General features: G+C 36.9%; 1 protein-coding gene across 3 annotated transcripts in view; it reads right to left on the bottom strand.

Moving 5' to 3' along the window:
- The window catches only part of GRM5 (glutamate metabotropic receptor 5), a 284,534-nt gene that overhangs the window by 167,623 nt on the left and 96,031 nt on the right, over positions 1 to 20,880 (bottom strand). The window lies entirely within an intron of this gene.

The following is a 20,880-nucleotide window of genomic DNA, read 5'->3' on the forward strand; positions in this document are numbered from 1 at the left end:
CATTTTCTGAACTGATTGTGTCAACATAACTTTAATCTTTACACATGTAGGCTCTTGTCAACTATGGAGCATGAGATGTTCACTAACAGCATGACAGCAGTTGTCATGGGAGTTGGCATGTTAAGTATAAGAATGAAAAATCAGAACGTAAATTACCATCTGTTTCCTAGAACAATAAGGTACAAATGCAAATAAATACTTTAAATGCACAATTCAATTGAAAAGTGATTGTGGTGGCTTCTAGCAAGAGAAAGACAATTTTAAGATAAAAAGTAAATTCCCTTACCTGAAATAAATCCTAAAAATACTTCGCAACAGTTTAAAAAGATCTGAATTAAGGGCTAGGCCTTTGTTTAATGTTTCTGCAGTATCCAGCATGCTAAGATTCTATTGCAGGAGTAGTAATCAGCACTCCTAGATCTTCACTGCTAATAGCACTTTAAACAAGAAAATGGGAAAAGGAAAGGAAAAATTTATTCAAAGTATGCACTATATAAAACCATTTGGAAACTGCCTTTAAAGTACCTAAAGTAAACTTTTTTTTTTTTTTTTTTTTTTTTTCTTTTTAGTAGATAAACTTTAACTTTTAGAATGTACTAACTTTTACTTCTTTTTTTCCAAGGGAAAAGTTTATCTATTTATCTTAGTACATGAGAAATGTAATTTCTAATTGTCTTGATTTGGCTTATTCCCTTTAGACCAAGATAATAGAACATGGAGTTAATTGTGCACTATAATATATGACACTAATTGCAGATAAATTTATTCTCTATTGTAAAGTACTAAATATATTCAGCTGAAATCAGATACCTTCTAATAAAGTACAAATTAACCAAAACAAGTGAAATGACCCCATAAAAAAAATGAAACATTTCTGTGATGTTTAAAGAAAATATTTTAATAATCTGTAGGTTTTATTTTATTTTATTTTTAGAAAATAACTATACATGAAGGATTTTCTAGACATTCCTTCTGAGATAGAATTTTAAGAACTCAGATTATTAAAATTTTGATTCCTGGCCATTTCTAATGCTTTTTTTTTTTATCTTAACTCTAGAGCAGAGATATATTTTTTAAAAGTCTATAAAGTTATCTAATGTTATCTCCCTTTTAGAGATATATGTAAACATCACAATTAGGTCTAAAAGGCTGTGGCACGAGACTTTCACTGTATGTTTTTATGAGGGAATCTGAAATCTAAACCTGACCGGACTTAATTTAATTCGGACTATAGACTATACATTACTACAGATTATAAATTAACTTTAAATAAATTAACTCTAATAATGTAATTCTATCCCAACTGAAACCTAGGCAGGAACACACAGAAAGAAAAAGCAGAAAGCAAATTGAATTATGAAAAGTTTTATTTATTTATTTATTTGTTATCTATCCATATGTAAATCTGTCTTTGAGTTTCATTGTCATTTCTACCCTTTCTGAACCATTACCTCATAATGTTCTTGCAAACCTTATAAACCTGTTTAAGGAACTGACACAATTTGGTAAAAGTGTCTGTCAGTAATGAAGTGCTCCATTATGAAATGCCCTTTATAATAATTCCTTGGGTAAACAGCATATAATAGAGCAAAGCAAAACAAAAATAGCCTTAATCTCTGTTGTTTGTTTGTTTGTTTTGTTTTGTTTCATTTCTTTTCTTTTTAAACTACAGAGTACAAAAAATTAGTGTTCTTCAGGATTTCATCTCTAAATATGTCACCTGCACTCTTATCAGGCACAAGACTCAGGGCTGACTGGGTATGTCAGAGCAAAATCCTTTTCGTCTCTATGTCACTGTATTAATTTCACATATGCATGGAGATCACACAAATCAAGCCACACCACAGGAGCAATCTACTTTCTGAAAACTCTGACCATGGTGCACTGTGTTGTTATGAGGTGAAAATAAAAAGAAATTTTTGAAAAGTACAAGAATGGCACAGATATGTAACAGAGAAAAGACAACAAGATAATTGAGTGGGGAGATAACTTTTTACTACTTTGCTGATAAAAAAAAAGAAGTCTTGTTAAATATTTACATCTTTCATCTGTTTACCTTTAACTGCTATTATTGTGAATACTATGACTATTAAATATTGCTGGAAGATGCCAGCTAAGATTTGGCAACACTTTGTTAATCACAGAATCACAAAATGGTTGAGGCTGGAAAGGACCTCTGGAGGTCATCTGGTCCAACCTCCCCTGCTCAAGCAAAGCTATCTACAGCAGGTTGCCTAGGACCATGTCCATGCATCTTTTGAAAATCTGCAAGGAGGGAGACTCCACAACCTCTCTGGGCAAACAGCTCCATTACTGTCACCCACATGGTAAAGAAGTGTTTCCTGATGTTCAGAGGTAATCTACTTTATTCCAGTTTCTGCCCATTGCCTGGCACTCGGCACCACTGAAAAGAACATGGTTCTGTCTTCTTTGTACCTTCATTTCAAGTGTTTGTAGACATAGCTAAGATCCTCCTCGAGCCTCCTCTTCTCTAGACTGAACAGTCCCAGCTCTCTCAACCTCTCCTAATAGGAGGGGTGTTCCAGTCCCTAGATCATTTGTTGGAGCTCCATTGGAATGTTTCCATTGCATCCCAGTTTCTCTTGCACTGGGGGTCCAGGACTGGGCTCAGTAATCCAGATACAGCTGAATAGAAGGAAGGTTAAGCATGATACAAAGTCAGGTTAGGAGCCCCTTCTCTAATAGTTAATTCTTATTAGACAAGGCAGAAAAGAAATGAGAATTTAAATGAAGTCACAAGAAAACTTCTCCCCCTGTGTTTCTGTGAGATTGCTTTCTTCTACTGCTTAATTGCATGTTAGGGGAAAAAAAAAAAAAATTCCTAAGGGTATTTTGTAAACCACAGCTGGTAGACTACTTCTGTTATCTGCATTCAGATGTCCCAGGATCAGCTCTGAAGGTTTGATTTATTTACTATGGAGTAGCTGGTATCACTTTCATTATTGAAGTTACAACCAAAACCCTTATTTATCAAATTTTGATAACTTGTTTAATCAGATCTTAAAGCTAGAAGTGATTTAAGAGTAATCGGTGGCATACAGACTTTGTTCTAACATTTTTTTTAGTGAATTAGCATCCTTTGCAAACAGCTTTCTAGGTATAATGGTTTTTCTAACTTTATTTTTCCCTCTTTTATTTTTATTTATTTTTCCCTCATGTGTAATGACAATTTGTTAAAGTTTAAAAGATAAATAGACTCCATTCCTCCTGCCCAACTCCAATAAATTTCACTGTTATTTTTTACCCAGTGTAAACTGTTCTTTGAGGATACAATGAGAATTAATTTAGATATAAAAATGAAATGAAGACTAGGTCAATTGTCACATTGTCTGACTCAAAGTGCAAAGACAGGACATCATTTGAGAAGTCCACCTTATTTGATAAGTATATTGCTTATCTGTGCTCAAGTTTGTTAGGGAGTATATCAGATCAGATTTTCCCCAAAAGTTCATGTCAACAGCTTAAGTTTTCATCTTAGGTTATTTTCATCTACTGGAATTCAATGCTAAGTGAAACTTGTAAAAATCTTTCATCGTTCACTAATCCTTTACTATTGTAAGATGAAGACTCTTCAAAACTAGGTATTTTCTCATTTTAAGTGAATTATTTAAAATTTCTCCCATTATTTCAGTATGATTTAGGTGCCTGTTGCTTTTATAGCTCTTTACATCCATTTATCCAGGTCCTAAGCCACAGTTAAACCTTGCTTCCTTCAACCAACTCTTCTTTACAAGTCTAATTCTAGACTATTATGTTACAAAGTTTAAACAAACCTTCACCAAAAGGGCAAAGAAAGAGAACACTTCCTTAACTGGAGTGCCAAAGAAAATTTCACCATTATTATTCTCCTGAGTCATTTACATTTAAAGCTCATTTTCCATTCTTATATGAGGACACGAAGACTTTATTGCCTTCGTTTGCAGCTTACCTGTAGAGTTATTCATCCTCAGTCTTAAATAGAAAGTTCTCCAGTAGCTTTTATATTGTCTTCATAACAAATAAGCATTGCTCTTGTCAAATTCAAAGAAATGAAAGTTAAAAAGTAGGTGGGTGCTTGCAACAAACTTCTCTGTATTTTCCAGACCTCTTTGCTTTCCTAATTGCCTCATTACCTGTAATGGTGTGTTTGCTTAAAAAAGACTACAACAATACCGAATGCTGATGCTATGCTTTTCAAACTGAGTAGACCAGGCTGCTGAACACACCACATCTGACTGCTCAAATGGTACAAGGACTAATGAACCACAATGAGCAGGTATCACAGCACGTTAATCACAGTGTAAAATAGATGTGAGTTTAAGTAATGATGCTTGCACTTATACCAAATTCCAGAATTATTACAGAAAACAGCAAGCTTTCTGATCTGGTGCCAGGTCATCAGGCACTACTTTTGAACAGATGCTCCCAGTGGAATTTATTGTGTGAAAGAAGGCACACCAGTTAATCTGATTTACAAGGTTATGCATAATATTTCTGCCCTGCAAATTTTCAATTTGTTATAAGCAAACTTTTAATTCTCTAATAAATACATTTGAGAAGATTTGCACTGGGCTTTTTCAGTATATATAAAAAGAGCTGCTTTGCATAGATTCCTATCCCATAGCATGTGAAATGGTTTGTAATTCTGAAAAGTACATGATTAATGTGGGTAATTCTTACTGAAGGCTGCAATAAAGTGCATAAATTAGGTTCATATGTAAGAATAATATTAATGAGGCCGGCAGGTGGAAAATGTCTGTACAATGCCTACTTGCCTTCAAATTATCTGGTGTGTCTGTATGTGTGTTTATGTGTGAGGAATCTTATGCATATTTACCAGATTTTCAGGGCAATTTATAGCAGTATTAATAGCTCCCCCCCCGCCCTTCACCCGCCCCCCTTTTTTTTTGGGTGTAGCTCCTGTATAAATCTTAATGCTGCTATGTTGATTTCCCCTCAGTATAAGCAGTTTAAGTTAATAAATCCTGACATTTTTGTTTGCTCTGCAAACAAAATAGAGCTATGCTTTTATTTTTATTTTTCCCCTACTGTATAATGGAAAAAAAATGCAGTTCTACTTTTGTTCTTTCTTTTTCACCAGTACAGTACATGCTTTATAAACTTATTTGGGTATCCACTAAAGATTTGTGTTATCCCCATTTTGCCAGCAATAGCTAATAATGTGACAACATCCTATTCTAAATCCAAAGCCCTAACTCCTTCTACCTCTTCTTTCCTTTTAGAAATATTATATATTTAAACTCTCCCATGACATTTCCAAGATGATTTCCAGCATTGAAAAGTTTCAAAGAAAAAGGACCTTCTATAATCACCTTGCTGTCATCTTTCATAACAGCAATGGATTTTGTTTCCACAGAATTTCTTGCATTTGGCTAAACTAAATTCTTCAGAATGCTCTCTGAGAGCAAAATAACAGTAAGTTATTGTTTTCTCTAAGCTTTAATAATATAAATTTACTAGTAAGTTCTACAATTTAGAATTGTGCCTCTAACCAATTTTTCATGTAATAACCTGCAGGGTGTTTGCTAGACTGTCTTGTTGAACATGTCACTGAAAGGCTGGGTGATACACCACTGCTTAAACATGACATGCCGAATCCTCATCTTCCTCTAAGCCACAGAATCTGGACTAACACTAGTGGAAAGATGGTAAAGTATCTTCAATATTCTGAGCTACTGCTCAAAATAACCACTCAATACTCAGCAACTGAGTAGTAGGGAAATAACAAACGAACAGTCTAGAATTTTAAGGAAGATAAATAAATCTCTTCAAAATAAACAAGAAATGTTGCATGAGGCATAATGTTCTTTTACAATATTGTGAAGTTGATGAATTATTGAAAGAACATTGTTAAAATCCTAAGTATCTTAAGGTTAAAAGGCCAGACTACATATTATTTATTGCAAGCCAATATTCATTTCTGGCTTTTGATTGCTCCTTCTTTTGAAATTATGGGAAAAAAACAACAAATCTAGATTCTTCTTTCCCATTTAACCATAACAGACCTCAGTATGGAATGATTTCCTTTCTTTAAATTTCTTTAAATGTTAAGTTCAATGAAAAGAGACAGAAAACATCTCTGTGCTAGAATGGTTCACTTGTTTAACCATCTTGCCCTCTTCCAAAGTATTAAAACTTACAGAAGTAAGAATCTTAAAAGTAATATGTGTTTTTACTTCTACCCTGTTTTCATTTCACACTTGTACTCTGAAAGAAGGATATTCTGATATACACAGGCTATGTGCAATGATGGTGTTATCTAAAACAGCAGATAGCAGCAATCTTTAAAAGGTTTTACTTTTGACTTGTTTTCAGATTTAACTCTTAGTTTCCACAGTCATCTGCAAATATGAACCAGTGGAGCTGTTGCACTCAGATGGCTAATCATAGAATTATAGAATACTTTGAATTGGAAAGGGCCTTAAACATTACCCAGTTCCAACCCCTGCCATGGGCAGGGACACTTCCCACTAGACCAGGGTAGCTCAAAGCCCCATCCAACCTGGCCTTAAACAATTCCATGGATGGGGCATCCACAGTTTCTCCGGGCAACCTGTTCCAATGCCTTACTATTCCCATGTTAAATCATCCGTATCTAAAGCAGAAACAGTAGAAGGTTCTAGACAAGAACAGATTTTCAGCCTCTGGCAGCCTTTGGACACCAATTTATACCTAATATTAGTGATAAACTTAGTCTGCCTGGAGAACTCCTGTTTCATGTGATTAAATAATAACTGCCATATTCCAGGTAAACCTGGAAGTTCAAAGCTCTCTATCAACTCCACGAGGGAAAGTTTTGTGGTAACAAGAAGTCTTTCTCTTTAGAAGAAGAAACAGCTCTCCTGGTTTATTATAAAAAGAACTCCACCAGACCATGGAGGAATCATAGAACAGAATCTTAGAATATGAGTTCAAAAGGACACTCAAGGATCATTGAGTCCAACTCCTGTCTCCCCAAAGGACTGACAAAACAAAACAAAACAAACAAACAAACAAAAATCAGATCATGTGTCTGAGAGGATTGTCCAAATGCTTCTTGAACTTCGGCAGGCTTGGTGCCATGATCTCTTCCCTGGGGAGCCTGTTCCAGTGCACAACAACCCTCTCAGTAAAGAACCTCTTCCTGATACCCAGCCTGAACCTCCCATCACAGTTTCAAGCTGTTACCTTGTGTCCCATCACTGGTCATTAGAGAGAAGAGATCAGCACCTGCCTCTCCACTCACCCTCATGAGGAAGTTGTAGATCACAATGAGGTCTCCCCTCAGTCTCCTCTTCTCCAGGCTGAACAATCCAAGTGATTTCAGCCACTCCTCATGTTTTCCCCTCTAGACCCTTTGCCATCTTTGTTGCCCTCCTTTGGATACTCTGTAACAGTGTTATATCCTATACTGTGGTACTCAAAACTGCACACAGTACTCAAAGTGAGACCACACCACTGCAAAGCAGAGTGGGACAATCACTTCCCTCGCCCAGCTACTAATGTCATGCCTTGTGTGTCCCAGGGTATGGTTGGCCCTCCTGGCTGCCAAGACACGCTGCTGGCTCATGTTCAGCTTGCTGTTGATCAAAACCCCCAGATCCCTTTTTGTGGGGCTGCCCTCCAGCATCTTGTCCCCCAGTGTAAATCAATGTTTTACACTGAAACTTAATGCTCAGCCCAGACAGAACCACCTAGAATGGCTGCAAGATGAAAAATTATGCAGCACAATTTTTAAAATAACCATCTCATAACTGAGAACTTTGTAACATGTTTTCTCTGATGTCAAGGGAGAAAGTGATTTTACTGTGGGTATAGACTGTGTCAGGTTGTTGCTTAGTTCCCAGTACTGCTATGAGCAACTTGAGTTTCTCAAGGCAGTTACTAAACTTACTGTATTCTACATGAGCACTGCCTGTCAAGAGTTTAAACACATGGAAGAGAGGTAGTGAAAAAGTGATAGAAGTTGGTCGTGGATACTGAAGCTTTTACTTGCTAAGTGCAGTGTTGGGGTAATACTTTTCATAAAAGGAAAAGGGTACATCCAAAATATGTTTTCTGAGGCTAATAACTTAATTAAGTGGCTGGGTGAGAAAAGAATTACCTTCAGACATTCAGGCTCTCTGGTTTCCTGGAATACCACAAATCTGTACCTTTGTAACTTTCTGAGATAGGAATCATCTCCTACAGCTTTAGAAATTTATGTTATAAATATTTGGTTAGATGAATGCCACCTCTGAAAACAGCATACAGTGTCTTGCTCTTCCTATCTCCTATGTAGGAAGGCTTCACATGTCTATTAGAAGCATCACACGTCTCTTGCTCTCTCTTCCTTTCCCAGATCTGAACATCAAGCTGCACTTGTCACTTCTGTGTTAACTCTGGCAACAATGAGCACTTCTCCAACTAAATAACGCAGCTTCCAGAGTTTATTCCATATAGAGGAATAGAGTCGAAGTAATCCAGACTATCACTTCTGTGGGCTATTAAAACGTTGATTTTAATTCTGAGTAGCCTATAAACACGAGCAGTCCCATGAGAAACTGCATCTTTATTCAGGTTGAAAAGCTAATGGGATTTTGGTCTTATGCCATTTCATGTTCCTCAACAACCTTTGGTCCGTACTGATACTGCTATAGGTACCAACAGACCTCTAAAATGAAACCAAATAATGCAGAGTAAAATTATCAGTATAAAATTAGATTTTTTTTTTTTTTTTTTTTTTTTTTTTTTTTTGGAAATGAACTAAGAATAATGCAAACTGACAGAGGGAAAAAAAAAAAAAAAGTAACACCCAGAAACAAGGGAACTGAACTAATTAAACCATGAAGAAAACAATACTAAATCTATTTCCTCAAATTGATAATAATTAGTAGTAATAACTTTCACTTATACTGAATGAGTCACCCAAAGATCTCTAAATGCTATTTAAATATGAATGTTAATTTTTCCTCATGTTCACTGCTTTGGAACCTGAAACACAATATGATTAAATAAATATTCTAAACTCTTTCTTTAAGCTGTTGACAGAGTACAGAAACTGTCATAGTCCATTGCCTCCCAAATCTTTGCTGTGATTAGTTCTCTGTCAATGTCTTGCTGAAAGTCAGAGAAATCTTTGAGAATGATCACGCACACATGCTATATAAGTGCAACATCAAAGACAATGCAGCATGATATTTTGCATTTTTAGCAGGTATGAAGTATTATGTAGGAACAGAGGAACAGGGTATTGGGTTTACATGGCAAAGTTTTGGAACCTGGGGAGGGGTGGGGGGGGAGAGGGAGAGAGAAAAGAGAGAGGTAAGTATGAAGTGGTGGCATCACTATCCCTGGGGGTTTTCAAGGAAATGTTGGACCTGGAGCTTAGGAGCATGGTTTATTGAGTGACATTGTTAGTAGGGTGATGGTTGGACCAGATGATCTTGGAGGTTTTTTCCAACCTTAGTAATTCTATGAGAGCAGCAACCATGTAGCCAACAAAGTCAGTGCAGAAGGAGGGCAGGAGGTGCCCCAGCAAAAGTTGCCCTGTGGCCCATGGAGAGGACCCTGGTGGAGCAGGCTGTCTGCCTGCAGCCCATGGGTCCCACATGGAGCAGATCTCCATGCTGCAGCCCGTGGAGGAGCCCCCGGTGGAGCAGGTGGATGTGGCCTGGAGGAGGCTGTGGCCCATGGAGAGCCCCCACAGAAGCAGGTCCCGGGCCAGAGCTGCAGCCTGTGGAGAGAAGCCCATACAGGAGCAGGGAGTCTGGGGGGAGCTGCCTCCTGTGGGGGACCTGTGCTGGAGCAGTTTGCTCCATGGACCCCATGGCACAGAGCCATGTCAGAGCAGTTCCTGAAGAGCTGCAGCCTGTGGGCAGCGCCCGCAGGCTCAGTTCAGGAAGGACAACATCCCGTGGGAGGGACCCCACGTGGGGCAGGGTCAGACAGTGACCGTGAAGGAGCAGCAGAGAGGAAGCGTCAGGGACTGACTGCAAGCCCCCATTTCCCATTCCCCGAGCCACTCAGGGGGAGGAGGTGGAAGAGGGTGGTCTCAACCCTTGAGACCTTTTTCATTGAATTTTCATTTTATGTTCTATTGAGGAGGAAGAGTGAGAAAGCAGTGTTGTGGAGCTTGGCTACCAGCTGGTGCGAAACCACTACACAAGGTATCTCAAAATTCATATTCTTAAGGACTACATTCAGAAGTTAAGGACACCTATGGTAACAAAAACACGAGGCACAAAGAGGCCTTTGTCAACAGAAACATATTTAAGGACTTTTTTTTTTAATTATAAAAAAGGCATTGTTCTTTCTCTTCATGGTCAAGCAAGAAACCCTTTACTCCCTGTGCAGACCTATGGCTTTGTGTGGAAGTACAGGTCTTGTCATTGATACACATCAGAGAAGTTGTAGTTAGATAAAAATGGAGGGTTATGTGGTTATTCTAGTCACACAACACCATGAAAGGCAAAGGACAACAGTATGGTTTCAGATCACATATCTTGTTATTCAGGTGAGACACAGCTGGTGCTCAAGGGCCCTCCCAGATAATCATTTATAATTAATCAATCAATCCACTATACAACACATGAATCTAAGAAGCTTTGCAGTAAAACATGGGGAAAAATGCCTGAAGAACAGCTTAAGGGCTAGTCTAACAAGAAGTGCTGAAAATACACACTTCAGCATGCCCTGTCTAGCTCAATATTTGCTCTAGGATGAGTAAACTATTACCTGCCCAGTAAGAATATTTGAAAGTATCCCTGTAGACAGAACCCTTGAAGCTAGTTTTTGTCCTGAGATTTGGCCTCACTTATACACAAGACTCAACCTACTGATATACCTTCCTTTCATAATTATTAACAAAAACAAAAAGTTGTTTTTGGAACAGTCAAACCTCTGTTGTATCATGTTAATGGTAAAAATCTTGCTAAACACTTTTAAGAGACCGAGTCATAGCTGTGAAGTGACAATAGGGCAACCATCCTTAGCCTCTTTTTAAAATTTTCCCTCAGAACAGATCCTAGTTTTAAAGAGAAAAAAAAAAAAAATTATCTAGAAACCTGAGAAATTTAATGGAAGTGAAAGTCTTTGCTTATCTGACTGATAAACATTTTTAACGTTTGGCAATAATCATAGAATGTAATTAGCCCGTAGGTATCTAACTTAAACACAGCCACTCAGTCTTACAGAGAAATGCAGACAGTTTTTTATATTACTTAATGCCCTAAATTGTTTACTTTTTTCATTACAAAAGCATTAATTATGTTGAAAAATGGTAAATCATGATCAGTTAATATACCACTTGGATGAGTGTCTAACAGTTCATTACATATCTGGAATTTATTCATTTGCAGTAATTCAAATAGCCATTGTTTCAATATGTCATCTAGATAAATCTTTTTCATTATATATTTCCTTTGATTCTCTATTCTTCACATAATTCACCAGAGTTTCAGTATACACCGAGAACAGAAGTTGTAACCAGAATACTCACTTTCCTTTGCATTCTACATTTTTTTTCTCTGTTATGGTGTGCAGATCAGTGACTAGCCTGAGGTTTATCTAACATGAGACATGACATGAAAAATTGGCAAACATGACATAAAACAATCTGAAAAGCAAACAAAAGTCATGTATAGTGCTGTGAGGGATGACCAGGCTTCAAGGTGGTTAAGTGGGTATTTGTATGAGAAACATACACCTGTTTTCACACGCCAAGCCCCACCTGGAGATGAATTCTGGGGACTGGTAGAACCACCTCAGCAACACCAGTTAAGGCTGAGGATACTACAGTAGTGGTATTAAATTTGGCTACAGATGTAGCAAAAGGGGACCAATGGGAACGACAACAACAAAACAAAAACAAACAAACAAAAAGAACAAAAAAAATAATGGTGTTGTTGTTTATATGGGAAGAGTGGAAAGAGTGAAATGGTAAAGAAAAACAGTGATAGATGTGGAGGAAGGAAGTACAAACATGGGGAGAAAAGGATAAAAGGACTGGTCACTTTTAAGCATGCTTTGGGCCTTGCAAAGTAATTCATCATTTTGCAGAAATCTGACATTAGATACTTCAGACTAAATTGTCGACATTTGACACCCTTCCTACCAGTTTATGTTTTTGTTTCAAGCTTAATGTCTTGCATGATGTGATTCAAGTGGCACTATCTTTGCAGATATCTTTGCTCTCCTCAGCAAAGATCAGAATTTCTGTGTAATAATATTATGCAAAATTACGTTTCAAGCTTAAGTTTTCTAGTTTCACTTCAAGTACTGTTGTTAGACTTCTGCAAGGTAAAATTGTGATTTTTTGTCCAAAGACTGAACACTGCTTTGGGCAAAAAGTTATGTGTATAAGTATACATACAAAATTATGTACAGGAAAGCAGGTAACTTCATGATACACGTGCATATTTCATGCTCTCTGCATTAATTTCATTTTAGAAATCTGTTCAAACCATCATTTGCTACATTGTTGTATGGTGACTATTGGGAATCTATGAGATCATTGTATATTAATGTTGAGTGATCCACTGATTGTGCCCTGAGACCTCATCTAAAAAAAGGGGGGGGGGGGGGGGACGGGGGCTAAGGAATCACAGAATCTTTCTTTTCAGACATAACTACAATTCAATACTGTCTAAAAATGCATGAATATTTCCAGATAGCATATTTACATATATCTGTAAAAACAAATATGATTCCTTGCATTTGAAGTTACGAAAGCATTTTAACTATTCACTATGTCTTTAAAACCCTCTGATGTAGATCTGGACTAAAACCATTTCAGACACAAAGGAGACCAGGAAAAATAAATTTGTTCAAGGTCACATAAAATTACTTAATGAAAGAGACAATCAATATTAGAATAAAAAAATCTAGATTAACCAGTCCCCATACTCTTTACTAATCTCTAGCCTCCTTAGCATCAAAAGTTCTAGAATCACAAAATAAATTTAAGATAGACTTACAGCCTCCATATTGAATGAGTATTAGTGGGTCTATTAAACTTGTCTGCTATTTGAGAGTTGCATATCCCTTTATTCTATTATTTGTTAATACATATTGGCAGGCATCACCATCTCAGATGTTGTGAGTTTCACTTCAGAACAGCTGCCAAGATAATACTTCTTAGTCTGAGGGCATTTCATTGATGTGGACATAGCATCCTCAAGGGAGTCTCCTCAGCAAAGATGCTGGTTATTAAAGCAGACACGTATCTATTGTAGCTAAATGTATCTTTTCCTCTATGGCATTGCAGAGATTCAGAAGGGTTGACATTTTCCAGTAAAAGTCCTTTCCTGCATATCACATGCAGAGAGATTGTGTAAGGACAGCTGGCCTTTTATAAATGCAAAAGAACACATTCTGCTGCAGAATTTAGAAGTGTATGTTCCAAACACTAATAGATTTTCAGTAACTAATTCTAACAAATAAAGGTTGATTTAAAAGTAACAAGAACCATCATGATTTTATTTTATTATGATTTTTCCCCCAACAACCCTGGATACTGAAGGCACCTACTTCTTGTAGCTCCAAATTAACAAAATATATATGGATATGTTTAATTATAGATAACTTCAGTAAAGTCAGATGGATTATTTGCTTTTACAATTAAAGACATACTTAAGTGTCTCTTTCCACTGGCTGTGTGCCAAACTGCTTTTCAGTTCCACCTGTTTTCGCTTCCAAGGCTGTGAGCAGCTTTTCCTCACCTACTCTCATTTCTCACCGTATCCTGAAATATCAGTTTCACTTCTGATCAGCCTGTGATGTCAAGATCTTTCACCTGCTTGTTACACTTTTAAGTAGGCAATTTTGTGTTCTCTGTCACACCTGGGATAAGTACTTCATAGACATCTTCAAGCTCACTCCATTGTTCTTAAACCTCTTCAATGCTGTGACGCACCCAAAGCGCAATAATTACTTCATTGCTGGAACAACAAGAATACAGTATTGCATGTCAAATTTTCCTTTTACATGCATGTTTTATACTTTTACTGTGAAATAAAACCATTTATTCATGGAAGAAAACACCTCTCCTTTCCTGGAACTTCACTGCTAACAACACAGCCTCTGTCTCATCTGCTCTTTATGATGGTTTGTGACACTCACTGACCTGATACTCCCCAAAAGGGAAAAAGTGTTACCAACCTCTTGGCAACTGACTGGCTAGGTAACAAGGACATGTTTGGTGAGATTAGAATAGATTCTAGAACTGCTGCTAGAATACTAAACAAACAAATAATAACTGTAAATAAATAAATAAATAAATATACTTATTATGTGCTATGTTGATTCCATTTAGGAGCTCAGCTCAAACCATGTGGGCTTGTATCTTCACTGAATCACATAAGTAAAATAATACAAAAATGTGTTTCCATCACTTTATTTATTTATTTATTTTGGTGGAGAGGTTTATATAATTTGGGATATAATTGGTATAGCTTCTCAGAATTTGTGACACGTTGCATGAAATGACAGATGTCAAAACACATTAAAGGAAAGAATGATATGATACCACAAATAACTGACCTGAAATGGCCATGTATTTACAAAAATATTTGAAAAGACTTCTATAAATACATTTTGATTAGTTTTTAATATTCTTTACAACAAGATAGACATTTTCCAACAGACAAGAAAGTTAATCAGAGTTCAAAATTTAAAGTGGATTTCTACTAAGCGTTTAATCCATAAAAAAGCACAACTAAATACAGTTTCACTCCATTAAGAGTCATAGTAAGTTATCAAACTAACTGAACCTCTTGACTGCTGGCAAAGTACATTCTCAGATATGTATTCAAAAACAAAGACAGAAAAGGATCAAGTAGTTTGTATAACTTTCTTAATATGTTTACTTTTCTTTTATATTACAATATATGTTTCAAAAACTGTTCAGAGATTCAGAGTTTTAAAACTCCATGAAAGGAAAGTTTAAAGATCCACTTACCACAGAGGAAATTTTGAGATCTATTTGGGGTGTTTTCAGAGCACTAAAAACTTAGATGTCATGTGATTTATGCACTCCTGAGAGTGACAAAGGTAATTGATCAGAAACTGAAACAGATGGCTGTGTCAGAAAGGAGATACAGATGGCCATGGGGTTTGACTGGAAATATAAGCCTTTATAATGGGTTAAGAATTGTTGAAGAGAACATCATGATAATGGTATATGAGATAGGCTGAATGACATCTAAAAGAACTCAAAATCATTTCAGAAGTCCCTACGCTAAAGGAAACATCAATATCTAACTGGAGAATCACAGATAAGCATATGAATAGTGTTGCCAACATATTAAAAACAACAACAACAACAAAAACACTCTAAAAATTGACATTAAGATGAGGGAATGGAAAAACATGTCTAAGAGCCACCGACCACCTTTTTCTTGACAGCTATATATTTCTTCTTGCCCCACACAGAGGACCTTGGATGCAGGCTGGTATACTATCTACATGACAAAAGTGGAGTATGGAGTATTTCTCCTCTTTTATATGTACTGGCCAAAAATAAATGAATAAATAAATAAATAAATATCTGGGAGCTACTTCTAAATAGAAATAGCCTCTGTGGACATCCCAAAACTATGATCTTGTCCCTGTGGCCGCTGACAGTAAACAATCTGGGGACATACATGTCCCCTATGATATGAATATGATATACTATGATATGAACTGACGTCAATATCCTCATTTTCTTCCTACAAATAAAACTCATTCTTTTCATTTGATCTGATTTTAAATCTCTTCCAACTTCATTCACTTAATTCAGAAAGTAAAGAATCAAATCAGATTGTCTGGATCATATCTGCCAAGATTTGTGTAGGAAAGTCTACAGTGAGTGAAGTCAAACACTGGGAAGGGCTCAACAGATCTCAATTACATTAACAGATGGGTCACAGATTCTTTGGATGAAACACAAAAAGTCACCTGACTTAATTTGAGACACTTCAGACACTGACAATTAAATAACCAATTAATTTTTAAACAACTTAAACAAATTAAATGAGCTGGTTTTGTTTCCTCTGATCTACATTTTCTTTTCTCTGTAAGGAACCAATACACTGAGCCAAAGCACCAACTTATTTATCATAACATAATGTAGACCTAATTTCATAAATAAATAAATAAATAAATATATTTCTAAGTAGCATTTTCTATCAGGGAACTTTTAAAATGTCACACTTAAAAATTTTAATTTTCCTCATATTTTCCATCTTCTTCTAGCAGTCTACACCAAGATCCTGCAATACTGACATCTGGAAAGGCAAAATTTACGTCTCTTATTCAGTGTAGGGAGATTAGATAACTTTATTTCCTATTACTAACCAGCAAGAGAAGTGAAAAACAAATAAAACAAACTAAAAACACCTTCCAGTCCCCATCCACCCTCTTCCACTTCCTCCTCTCGAGTGGCGCAGGGGAACGGGGAATGGGGGCTTGCAGTCAGACCCTGACATTTCTTCTCTGCTGCTCCTTCACGGTCACTCTGCCCCTGCTCCCTGTAGGGTCCCTCCCACGGGATGCCGTCCTTCCGGAACTGAGCCTGCAGGGGCTGCCCACAGGCTGCAGCTCTTCAGGAACCGAAGGTGGGAGCACTTGGCTCCGTACCACAGGGTCCATCCGTCAGGAGCAAACTGCTCCAGCACAGGTCCCCCACGGGTGGGCAGCAGCTCCCTCCAGACCTCCTGCTCCTGTGTGGGCTCCTCTCCATGGGCTGCAGCTCCGGCCCAGGGCTTTCTCCTGCGGGGTCTCTCCATGTGCTGCAGCCTCCTCCAGGCCACATCCACCTGCTCCACCGGGGGCTCCTCCATGGGCTGCAGCATGGAGATCTGCTCCATGTGGGACCCATGGGCCTCAGGGGAACTTGTGCTGCCGTGTGCCTGGAGCATCTCCTGTCCTCCTGCTGCACTCACCTTGTGGGCTGCAGGGCTGCTACTCTCTCAGCTCTCACCCCTCTCTCCCAGCTGCTGTAGCACAGCTGTTTTTTGTTGTTGTTTGTTGTGGTTGTTGTTGTTTGTTGTTTGGTACAAACAACATCACTTATTGGCTCAACTCTGGCCAGGGGCACATCCCGTTCCTTTTGGAGCCAGCTGAAACTGGCCCTTGTATAACACGGGCAGCTTCTCGATTATTCTCACAGAGGCCACAGCTCAATTCCCCCACTACCAAAACCTTGCCATATAAACCCGATATATAAGGTGAAGAAGTTAAATCAGATGAATAATATTTATTGTGATTAGCTTTAAAATGGCTTATTTTTATCTTTTCTACATGGTAAAAAGCAAGTCTAAGAAAACAACAGTAAGTTGGTAACATGCACTATGTACTTATATATATACATATATACATACACAATATATTTATATATATATATATATTATATACATATAGAAAGGACTTGTAGGTACTAAAAATTTCCCAGCATATTTGCACATCAGTTAGCTGTAGCAATCTCTTTTCTATAGATACATGAAATAAACTAGTATACTGCATTGTCCCAAGGTACCTTTTTCTCCCTGTGAAACTTATTAGACAAAAAATGCTGCAATGGTAGCCACTAATACAAAAGAAAATAGTGTGACTGTTTTTGGTCTGCAGTGTCTCCATTATTTGTTATTTATTGCCTCAGCTCCTTCAAATAAAAATACTGCAACACTGAGCTCATTCTTATGAGCTCCTCTCATCAAAGAGGTGAAATTTTGATTCACTGTTAACAGAAGAAAATATTGTTTCTTTTTGTGTATTAATTATTGAGTAAAAGGTTTTGTAACTTTTAAACTGACTTTTTTCTTTTTATGCACAATATTTTAAAGTCCATAACGTACTAAAACCAAAGTGCAAGATACAGTTAAAAATCCTTAAAATAGTAAAATGTAATTTTTTTAAGAACCATAACAAAAAAAAAAAAAAAAAAAAAAAAAAGAAAAAAAAAGAAAGAAAGGAAGAAAAGGAAAAAAAAAATTAAAAAAAAAAAAAAAACTGAACACAGATCACAGTCTGAAAATACTATACAATATCTAAGGATAAATTAGATGAATATCACTTGAATTCAGGCATCAACTTTAGCCTCAGTAGTTAGTAGAAAAAGACTGGCTCCTCCATCAGGCTGTTTGTGACAGATTTTCTGACTAACTGTATACAAAATGAAGAGGCATTCTAGCCAGTTTACATACTTATCTGGTGTGAATAATCCCCCGGTACTTTTTTTGTGTGTGTGTGTGTGTGTGTGTGAAATTTATAATCTGCATATAAGAAAACATGAGATTAAATATTATCCATAATTCCTATGTGTCTCCAGAAAAAAAAAGAGAGAGAGAGAGATTAAAGGTATTGCAAGTCATTGGACTCAAAGCAATTTTCCACAGAGGAAACCATATTAATAGAATAAAATTGGTGCTGGAAGTTATTGAGCATGTACTATAACTTTATAAAACTTTTTTTCATAAGTATGCACGATGCTATGATAAATAGCATGCTTAGAATGGGGGCATTCTGAATCAATAGCAGATTATTCTGAATCAATAGCAGAAGATCTGATAACTGTATTTATTGCTAAGTGTCTTTTCAAGTTTCACAATGCACAGCTCTGTTATTATCTACATTCTTTAATCATTCCCCTAAGACTTTTTCAAAGGCTTTGTTTGTACAAAGTTAGAAAAATATTTACAGATTATCTCCCCCCCAAGAAGGTGTCCTCTTGGACAAGAAATATTTTATGTGCAAGGAACTGAAGTATAGAAAAAAGAGAAAGCAGCAGTTTTATGATTATGTCAACCCACTCCAATGCTGGCCATGACAGTGTAAGTCATACCCTCTCACACTGCTTCCAGTTTTCCTTCTCACCACTTTCTTTCCCCAGTATTATAGGGCTAATGACACTTCAACAACAAAAATGTTATTTATTTTCCTTTATCATCATGACCACAGAGACAGTACAAAGGAAGGATGGGAAAACACAGATGGGGAAAATATTGGGTCTAACAACTTCTCAGGCAAAACAAGCTCACCATGAAAGCTTCCTGTTGCTTATTGTCTCGTTCTGCATTGTGTCAATTATCTTAAGCTTATTGATGAAAAATACCATGCATCCATCTGGTCTTAGCATAATAAATATGGCTGGTTTCCATAGCTATGTTGTCTTTTGGCAACAAGCCACTTCATGAACTGAGAGTCAACAGGTCTAAATGAAGATTCATTCCTGAATATTTAGGAAGATGACATGGTTGACCCAGACTGGCCAAAGGGATGTCCATGGTATCATGCTCAGCAATAACAGCTGAGATAAAGAAGGAGTGGGAGAGGGGGAAAGATATGAGGGGGGTGACACATTTGGAGTAATGGCATCTGTCTTCCCAAGGAACCATTATGTGTGATAAGCCCTACTTTCCTGGAGGTAGCTGAAGAACCACCTGCCGATGGGAAGTAGCAAGTTAATTCCTTGGTTTGCTTGCTTGCACATGAACCTTTTGCCTTATGTAGTAAACTGCCTTATCTCAATGAAGGAGTTCTCACACTTTTACCTTTCTGATTCTCTCCCCCATCCCTGGGGGAAAGTGAAAGAGTGGTTTTGCGGCCTGCTGCAGTTAAATGACAATAGAACTATTGTATTGTGAACCCATAATGGTTTGGGGGATATTGAAAGTGAAGCATTGTAGTAAAACATAAAAATAACCACATATCAAATGAAGTACATGGACTTCATACATCTTCCGGAACAAAATGGGTTTTGTTGATGTTGTTTTGCATGTTTGTTTGTTTGTTTGTTTTTTGTTAGTGAGTCACTGTCTCCTTTCATTCATGTCAAGAATGTATAATGAGTTCAAAAATTGACTTTAATACAAAAATACTTTGAAGATGCAGTTTATAGACCATATTCTCCTGTTACTAAATGCACATTATGTCAATCAAATTCATCATGATAGAAAGGAATGAATAGAGTTTTTTTGTATCATAGTTTCATTTAATCTTAGAATCTTCTCATCTTAAAATATTTAATATCCTTCTCTGAGTGGAAATAAGATTATTCTACAATTTAATATCAGTGCTGTTCTTCTCTGGGTTCAGTAAACATCAATTCTGATTTTGACAGGGTTTATTGGAAACACATTTCACCATTTACATTTCCTGAGATTATCCACTGCAAACGTAAGACAGTTCTATAGATGATGTAAATATTGTGTACATCTTTCTATTGTATAAAATGAAAGAAAGGGAAATGCAGAAGTGTCTGAATATTGCACTCTAAGAAAGCACATCACTCTTTTTATCAACAGAAATGTTGAGAGAGTATAACTCCAATACAGAATGTTGTAGAGTCCAAAAGCATTCATTTAATTCAATATGGAAAAAAATAAATCAGCTAAATTAGTGAAAGAAAATGACTGGATCCCCCCAAAAGACATGGGTATAAATGCCAAAGCTCAACATTGCAATAGCTGAGAAAGCATGTGAAAGAGAGCATGTTCTTTCCGTAAATATTTGACCACACTCATAGTGAGAACAGCAGTCTGGTATTGCTCTCGTCTGTTACAGCTTTTTTTATGCCCTGGTCAAGATCTGCTGCTATTTGTGGCGAAGACTTTTCAAGGCCATCTGGTTATATTTAACCCACTACTAAATATATATGAAAGTTGAACTAGGAAGAAGCTGCAAGATTGAGAGCTGTGTGAATACTTCCCCTGTCAGCACTAGAGATGTGCATATTTGTCAATCCATGAAAAAATTGACTATGATTTCCATGCCTGAAATCAAATGTTCAAAACTTACTGTTGCACACTCACAGTGCTGAGCACCCAGTAGTCTTTATTAGACTTAGCAGAAAATGCCACATGAGAAGATGATTTCAAGATTACATTTGGAAATTTTTGAAAATGGAATGTTTTAAGTGCA

This window comes from Aythya ferina (assembly GCF_964211825.1).
Source record: "Aythya ferina genome assembly, chromosome: 1".
Lineage (NCBI taxonomy): Eukaryota > Metazoa > Chordata > Aves > Anseriformes > Anatidae > Aythya > Aythya ferina.